This window comes from Lycium ferocissimum, chromosome 9, assembly GCF_029784015.1.
Source record: "Lycium ferocissimum isolate CSIRO_LF1 chromosome 9, AGI_CSIRO_Lferr_CH_V1, whole genome shotgun sequence".
Taxonomy (NCBI): Eukaryota; Viridiplantae; Streptophyta; class Magnoliopsida; order Solanales; family Solanaceae; genus Lycium; species Lycium ferocissimum.
The window spans coordinates 12,582,421-12,592,038 of NC_081350.1; positions in this window are offsets into that span (position 1 = coordinate 12,582,421).

Below are 9,618 nucleotides of genomic sequence, written 5' to 3' on the forward strand. Positions count from 1 at the left end.
GATCCCATTATCCTCCCTTCCTTTTATCCTCTATACTTACCTATTAGTATAACTTGGATGATAAGTCTTCAAAAAAAGAAACACGGGTTTCCTTCACACAAACATGACTCATAAGCAACTTCTACACATGAGGGACCAAAGACTCACACACATACACACACTTCTGGCCAGACTACCAGTCTTTAAACCCTTCTTTTATGCCCTTCTTTTTTATTAAAGTAGACATATTTAATTTGTTAGTGAAAACAGACATGACAACCACTTCTTAACACTAGGTGATTTGCCCATTTTTCATCAAACATAGACCATCTTAGAACTGCTTTGAGCCAAGTTTATTATAGCAACATTAGAAACATTTTTAGACTCAAACACATCACAATCACACACTCCGCATGTTCTACTCAGAGGTAGTTTAACAAAATTCCCCACACTTACCACAAACAGGACAATCAGACAAGAAGCAAAGCAAAGTGAAATACTTTGGTCAAGTTAAACTCTTCTTCTCCCCAGGATCACTTTTAAGACCTTTGTTTTCAATATAAATTAATGTGACTCAAAATGCTAAGTTTTATCAAGTAAGTAAGACTTAGAGGGAGTAGACAGAGATCGAGGAGCCCAACAGGCATTTTGGTCTTTGAAATCACCGACACCATAAGACGCGAGCGGGTTACTAAGTTAGACAAGTAGAATTACACAAAGAGCACACAATACACTTTCACTTTTTAGAGTCAAAACATCATTAGGTAGGATAGACATGATCAGGCTAAGTCTAGAACATGACAAACTTCAACTCCCAAGAAACAACATGTTTAAGAAAGACAAAATGATAGCCAAACCAGGTCCAATTCCTATTAGACTTTCAACCTTTCAAACAAGTAAATGATCAGGTGAGACAACAATACCAGAATATAGTTCAACATAACAAGACTTGACTTTCCCATGAAAAATAACCACATAAGACAAGCAATAATCAGATTAGGTTCAGCATAACAAGACTTGACTTTGCCGTGACAAATAACCACATAAGACAAGCAATAATCAGATTAGGTTCAGCATAACAAGACTTCAACTTCCCATGACAGGCCTATGATTAGGCAGGATAAACCATGAGTGAGCTGGGTTCAGACTTGAGCTCCCGAATAACGGATGAGCACACAAGGAGCATAGGATAAACAATGACCAGATTAGACAACCACTTCAAACAGACCTTTTGATTCCTTCCTTAATTAACCTCCAGACTAAGACGCACCTCCAAATGAACAATGACCAAGACATAAGGCAAATCAGTCATTCACAGAGCTTGTGACTTCAAACTAACTCCCATGAACTAAGTTTATCGCATGGGACACATAGGACTAGACCACTCATGATTTCAACAGACCTACCTTGACCTGGTTCACTGTAACACATGCTTTCACCCAGGCTTATATATTAACTTAGACTACATCCTGACCTCGCATAGGGATTTGATGGTGTTTAGATAATCATGACAGAACAAAAAATACAAAAAGGACACCTAGACCAGATAAAACTCCTCAAACTCAAAACCATAGTCTAGACCACACTTAAATACCTTTAGTCACAACTGAACAACCAATGGTGCAAGCACTAAAGTCAAATGGAAGTCTAAGTCAAGCAAGTTCATCAGCTTAATGTTATAGTCTAATTATATGTAAAGAAAAGAGAAACCACTAGTTACAAAGCATGAACAGAAATTCTGAATAAAAGATTAAGTTAAAACAACCTATCTACTTGAAATTACCTCTAACCCACATGAAGCTCCTTAAATAAGCATAATGTAGGCAGAATCTAAAAGGGAATCATAACAAGCATATCAGGTTTGAGCTTTGTCCTAAACCATAAACAATCATATTAACCAAGCATAGTATGGACATAAACTGAAAAGAAAAGGAATAGACCAGCACATTGACTCAAACATCTATCCTAAACCACACACAATCATCTTAACTAGGTATAATGTAGACAGAATCAAGATATAAAGGTGATAAGCTAATGCACCAACTTGAATCCTATCATAAACCACACAATCCTACTACCTAAGCATAACACAAACAGAATCTAAGAATAAAAAAGCAATAAAACTACTTAAACCTTATCATAAAACCCCAACAATCTTATTAACTAAACACAACATAAGCAAAATCTAAGTATGAAAGCAATGGACTAAAACACTAACTTAAACCACACATAATCTTATTAACTAAACATGACATAAATATAAGGCATTAAACTAAAAGGTATTTACCTTTTATGAGTGTAACGGGGGTAAAGCGATGGATTTGGAGGCCTTTGTGCTCCAATGCCAAACTCGGACCACCACAACACCACACAAACAAATGAGAAAAACAAATTTTAGAACTAAACAAAAAAACAAACTGAAACCCTTAGGTTTTAAAACTAAAATTTTTAACTTATGGAACTCTTAAGGCTAAAATAATGATTTTCGATACCTCTTTTTGGTTAACAACCCCCTTTTCTCGAACAAATGGGGGTTTTTATTTATAGAAACTCCAGAATGCCTCTTAGAACTACAACCAACGATGTGTGACTTGCAAATTTATGCAAGTCTCACTCACAAGTTCAACATATGGTCCAGATCTAAAGTAGTAAATGAAATCAACGGTTTAAATACCTTAATATTAACACTAATGGAGAAAATACATATAAAATGGGAGGGAGGGGGGGGGGGGGTGTACCTTTAAGGAACTTTGTTTGGCTAGTTTTTTGGTGAGAGAAGGACGAAGCTATTAATGCTTTGTCCTCTCCCCTTCGAGGTTACACGCTCCGACGATAAGATACGGCCCGAAAAAAAAAGGTGGGCTAAGTGGTGGAACAGGGGGCGGCGCTAGGGTTTTACCCCTAGCCGCCTCCCCTCTTCTTTCTTTGCCCACAGACCTTTAGGGTGTCTAAAATGACGGGTTGGGTAGAGTATATACTCCTCCACTTAATTATTGCTATTGGACTAGCTCACAGTCGCTTTGGATTGGGTACGAGGTCCTTTATTTTTTAAAAAAAAAAAAAAGCCGGCCCATTTTCTTATCATATATATATATATACACACACCATATATACATGGTGTGTGTATATATATATATAGGGTCGGGAAAAAATAAAGTATTACATAAATAAAGAAAAACTAATTTTTAGTCCATTTAATTAATTTAAAACATGACTCATAAATAAAAATAAAAATCATTTTGCAGATAATGGTTTTGAATTAATTAACCAGATAAAAGAAAATTAATCAACTATGCAAACGCACACAGAATCAAAATTTAAAGGGTAAAATGATCAATTCTTTTAATTACTCAAAGTGTGTTGGACAATAAAATGGAATAAAATTACCCATTAATCTAATTTTCTTTGATCTAATTAATTAAGCAAATAATTATCTAAAATGGGTTTTTTTTCCCCCCTTTGATTAATTTAAACAAAAACAATTCTTTGAATATCATTAATTTCCACAAAAAATTTAAATTTACCCTGGAGGTTGCTTTATCAATTTAAAAGGGTAAAATATTATTCCAAATAATTTCCTAAAAATTTCCTAAACCCTTTAAGGTGCACAGTTGATTTTATTTATTGTCCAAGGACTCCGAGCTTTTAAAATGAATTACGGGAAGGTCAAAAATTAGGTGTCAACACATATAATGAAATAATCATAGTAATAGTAATAATAAATAAAAAAATATCGATGAAATAGTCCAAATTCGGTGGTAGAGTAAAATCATGGAATTCAGTAAGATCTTTAATGAAGAAATTAGTCAATTTTTGTTCATAATGTTAAAAAAAAATTATATCGTGTCAATGAAAGAAAATATCAAGTCAAGTGATTATTCCTCCAGCTGTGGGTGAACCAAATCAGTCATGCCAATACAAGCCCAATCCATAATATCTATACAGGCCCAAGTAGTGCTCAAAACTGATGCACCAGAGAAGCAACTCAGTGAGGCCACACATCCTCCTGAATAGCAAGGTTATCAACATAGGCCCAACGCAAACAATAACAATCATTGCATAAAAATAGAATGATAAATCATGGCATAATAGCCGAATCGTTCATCATCAATTATGTTCATCATCCCATGAATAGGGATATATCAAAAACCATGAATCAACTTAGAAATCATATTCAAATTCGTTAAATCATGTTTCAACTCAATGACTTGTTCACAAAGCAAAAATCATGTTAAAGATCACTACTTTAAATGCGACTTCAACTATCCCATTAAGAGGAAACTACGTTTTCATACATGTATATGATCAAAGTATGAAAGCTCGATGCGAGCTTGTCCACATGCCCATGAAGCCATATCACACCAACTTTGTAGTCAAAGTATGTTAAAAAAGAGACAAACCTCAAATCTCGCTGAAATGCCCTAAACGTATTCCACAACGTTCAATGATATTTCTACAATCTATTGTGATGATAAATTTTATAATTTTGATCAATTCCTATCAATTCCCATCATTTTTTAACAACTAGGGTCTAGGTCAAATTCATATTAATAGGAAAGTTCAATAGTTACCCATTGTCAACAACACATTTTGATTGCCTACACGAACCCAATATAACCCTCTAATAGCTGCAATTAATCAAGAGACTTACCTTCTAAAGATTCCCTAAAAAAAATTCTCTTCAATTGCTTTTGAATTCGATTCTTTAAATCTAAGGATTAAAATGATGATTCTAGTGTTAATCTTTGTTAATTCGATCTAATAATCATGAGAATTGAATAGGAACTCACAAAAATGAAATAGGATTTGAAATCTAGAAAGTTGTCATATTTATAGAGTTTTTGTCATTATCGTCCTACGGCCACCACATATGGTTCGTATGTTGGATCTACGGTTTCGTATGTCACTTCCTGAAGGTTACTATGTTGGATTTACATCTGATATACAGACGATATATAGATCGTAACTGTAACATACGGATAATATACAGTTTGTATGTGAAATATACCACTCGCATGTTGTACCTACGGTTCAACCCAACTTTCCCAGCTTTCAGTACTTTCAATAGACGGTGGTATATGATTGATATGCGGTGATATATGGTCCGTATGTGGCTCCGTAAGACAACCGAGAGACCTAAAATATCCCCAACCTTTAGTGGTTTTTAGAACCCCACATATGGCTTGATATATTGTCACGCCCCGAACACAGGCACTGGACGTAACACGACACCCGGTGCGACTACATATGGCCAAGGCGAACCAATGGCGTGAATCAACATGTGGTATCATAACATGCTTTGAATGCGGAAAATAAACTACCGTATGTTGATATGCGAAAGTACGAATGATACATGATCAAAGTGCGGAAACACTAATATAAGTCTGAAGCATAACTGCAGCCAACATAACTTAACATGAAAAGCTTGCGACTCTGTCTAATTGTTACTTTAGTTTATGAAGCCTTTAATGAAGTATTGAAAACACTGACTGTCTGTAAATACTGAAAGACTATAAAGTAATAAATGCCATAAAAGAACTGGGGCTCACCATATAGCTGGTAAGAGAATCCTAGCGCTCTGAATCATCGACTTTTATGCAAACCGTTTCTGTATGGTGAGATGCGAGGCCCGAGGCGAAAGGGACGTCGATGTACATTTGAATTGGTATGTAAAGCAAGCGAATGAAAGAAGAAGCGTAAGTGGGCTGCTCGGGGAAAAGGGCAACCTAAATCGATAAACATGTAATAAGTGCGAGCGAACATAAGTACTCCTGATACCGAATGAGAAACCATCTATTTATCTGAGTAAATAAGCTACAGCCTCAGGCCCAATATATAAGTGCACAAGCTATGGCCTCGGGCCCAAATATACGTATACATAACTATGGACTCAGGCCCAAGATGCACAAAGCATAAACTACGGCCTCAGGCCCAAATACAAGTGTTGACGCCTTAAAGAATTTAAAATGAGGAGCGAGAATCATAGTGTAATACATGATCTTTGAACTGCGGTACAACGGCTTCAAGAGACATGTATTTCGGAGCGATTATGGAATATAAACTTGCGAGTTTTCATGGTGAGACTCATGGAATATCAAAGGCAGAAAGTCATACTGTAATGCATAATACTGAAATACCAAATCATGATGGACTACATAATACTGGAATACTAAGTAGAACTAGTCTGAGACATGTATTCATGAACTGATTATGGAGTTTAAAGCATTAATTGTTGGTAAGTAATTTGAGCATTACTATCTTGAGACATGAATTCATACTAACATGGCTTTGAGAGTCATCTTGAAATGCGATATGAGATGCGAGCATTATGCGTCTTGACTATTACTATACTAGCAGAGACATAAATTTATGTACTGATTATGAGAACTTAAACTTTAACTAGTTTATAAACATGCTGAGTTTCTAGACTGAGACTTATGGGTATAAAACACGAGTCTAATTAGATTATGCTCTGGGTTCACAACGTTAGGAATGAAAGTCATGAACAAACTACGAAACTAGGGAATAAAAGTTCTGCAACTATTCAAGGAGACTAAGCTGAACTATATTTCTGAGGCAATTCGTAATATTGTAAAAGAAACGTTGCATAGGGAGAATCATTAACATTCCCAACGTAGAGAGTTAGCCTCACATACCTTAACTTCCTGCTTTCTGAGTGTAATACGACATTCGTCAACCTCGTTAATCTATAGCATTACAAGTCAAAGTGATTCAATATTAACATTAATATTCAGGCTTTGGTCATCTAAGCATTTTTTCAAACACCTTATGGGCGTAAAGCTTCATAGTCCTTATTTAATGGTGTTTTTTCCCTCCAATTCTCATCCTCTTGCTTCTAGCCGATTCTACAATCCCAAATAGATATACTCGCACCATTTTTCATCATCCAAATGATTACAACAACCTCAAGTCAACAATCCAAACCCTCTTTATAGTTAGTGTAATTTTCTTTATCAAACCCATTTACTATTACACCAAGAACTTTATAAATTCACAACTATAAATGATTAAAGAGTAGAAGCATTACCTTTTTGAAGTTCAATCGTCTAGAATTCTAATGCTAGGGTTTCCCCGTCCCCAATAACGTCTCGATTCGAGGTTACATGGATTAGAAGGGTTTAATCAAGTTAATAAGATGTTGGAGAGTTGGAATTATCTTGAAATCATCATAGAACTTACCTTATAGGGTTCTTGAGGCTTGGGACTTGTTCTCTCCTTGCCTTAGGATGATTTTTTCGTGAATATGGGGGTGTTAGGGAATGAAGCCAAGCTTAAATACATTTAAAACGCGAAACTTAGAAATCTTACCGGAAATCGACTCATGCGAGTCTGTCTGGACCTCAGTGCGAGAGCGATTTTCGCTGCGGGCCGGGACGCGTGGCCAACGTGGAAGTGCTTCCGCGTCGCGTGGCAAATGCGAATGTACGGAAACCTGCGAGTGATTTTGTGACGTTCGCCTTCTTGCTCGATCTCAGATTTGGCCTAATCTTTATATAGATGGAAAGATATTTCTATGCTTCTTGACTTTTATTAAGGAACCTTTTCCCGTTGTTAACTAATCAGGGTTACGAGTGCCCTAAGTAGGCCTATCAAGCATTCTCGTAAAATGATCAAACTGCAAAATTTCCGCTAGAACTCGGCGATACGAGTCGATCTTGGTTCTAAGATACGGTGTAGCATCTATGGCCGTATTTGAACATACGGTTCCTAAGTCGACCATATCTTGACCCAATTTTCCAACTTTGCTTCTTTTTAATTATTTTCGACTCCAATTTTCTTGTAGATTTTATACATGCTTAGATATTGACTTTCCCACATAATTACATATCAATTACCAATCGGATTTAATCACAAGCATTTAGCGTGTTTAAACCTAATCCTAATTTATGAGGTGTTACAATAATATATTAGAGTTCAAAATTGTACAAGTGAAAATTCACACATTATCTTTGGAGTACAAAAATTCCCTATAGGCGAAACTCCAACACTATATGCTAAATTTTGTATATAAGAAACTCCACCGGACAGTGCTGGAATTCATAAGATAAAGTATTCTAATCGATTGTAGGATAAAAGAAGAAAACTTAAAACTAAAAAAGCGAAGTTTAAATCGAGTGAAAAATGGTGAATAAAACTTAAAAATAAACAAAATCGATGTTTAAAGAATAGTGAATAAAACTTAAAAATAAACAAAAGCGATGTTTGGATCGAGTGAAGAATAGTGCTTGCTTGAATAATATTGGCAAATGTTTTAGCAAATATTTATCCTGCTCAAAGAAATAAAAAATTTCATATTTTATTAGGGAAAAGAAATCATTATCTAAATGAAAATTAACGATGGGATATAACATATATTATGAGTTAAAAAAGTACATGGAGTTATTTTATTTTAATTGATGAAACGAGATTAAGAAGCAAAAAATATCACTTCTCACTTTTTTATTTGTTAAAGGGATTTTAAAATAATATTTTTATTAGGAAAAAGACATTTTGACTCAATTAAGTAAGCGCGGACAAATTTTGACCCAATTAAGTAACAATAGGGACATTTTTATTGATTTCGAATAGTTTAAGGGCATTTGTTTACCCTTTTAAAACCACTAAAAGTATAATTTCAAGTCATAGCAACTTAAAAAGGATAAGTATCTCTTGATTTATGCTCAAATTTTGGTAAACTTACCCTCGATCTTCCCTTTCTCTCTCCTTGTTTCTTTCTTTCTCACGCCTATTAACAACAAAATATACTAAAATCTCTGCACCTTATAATAAAGCACATCCCAAGTGGGCGGCGACCGAACCCACGACCCGATGCTTCGACCCACTCACAGAGGCCCGGACCCGCTTCAAGTAAGGGGCGGGCAGTGGGCTAGTGTATTAGGGGGATGGGCCGGGACAAGGTGGATAATCGCCCGAAGCCCGGCGCCGTGCTTCGGGTGATGGCTCGGAGGCCTGCACGCTCGGCCCACTTCCAAAAAAAAAAAAAAAAAGAGAGATAATTACTACATTTATTACTAATAATAAGTATTTTAAAAACATTGTATCAAATAAATTAGGAGTCTCTTTTTTACGAGCACTTTAGTTTTTCTTTAAAATTGTATTTTAAAGCTAGACAATCTTGTTTTCTCAACAAATATACTTTTGATACATTTTTAATTATATAGTATATATTAGATTGTGATATTTTTATATAAAGTAAAATTTCATTGGCATGTCATAAATACGGTGAATACGTAGATTATATCAAATATAATACTCCCTCCGTTTCCAATTTACGTGAACCTATTTCTTTTAGTAATCGGTGATAAAAAGTGACCCTTTCTATATTTGAAACGATTTACCTTTTTATGCAATGATTTATAAGCGCACAAAATATATGTGACTCATTGAAACCTTGCACAAGTTTGAAAGTCTTATAACTTTCTTAAAAAACTTCGTGTCAGTCAAATAGACGTATTAACATCTACGTAAATAATTTAAAATAAAACTTAAAACTTAAATTGATAACATTGCAAAGTTCAAAACATACAAATTAAACGGCTAACATCAAAGTTGGACAAATTTAAGAAGAGATAAACTTCAAAGTTCAATTTCGTGCCTTTTCACAAGTGTCTATCTCGC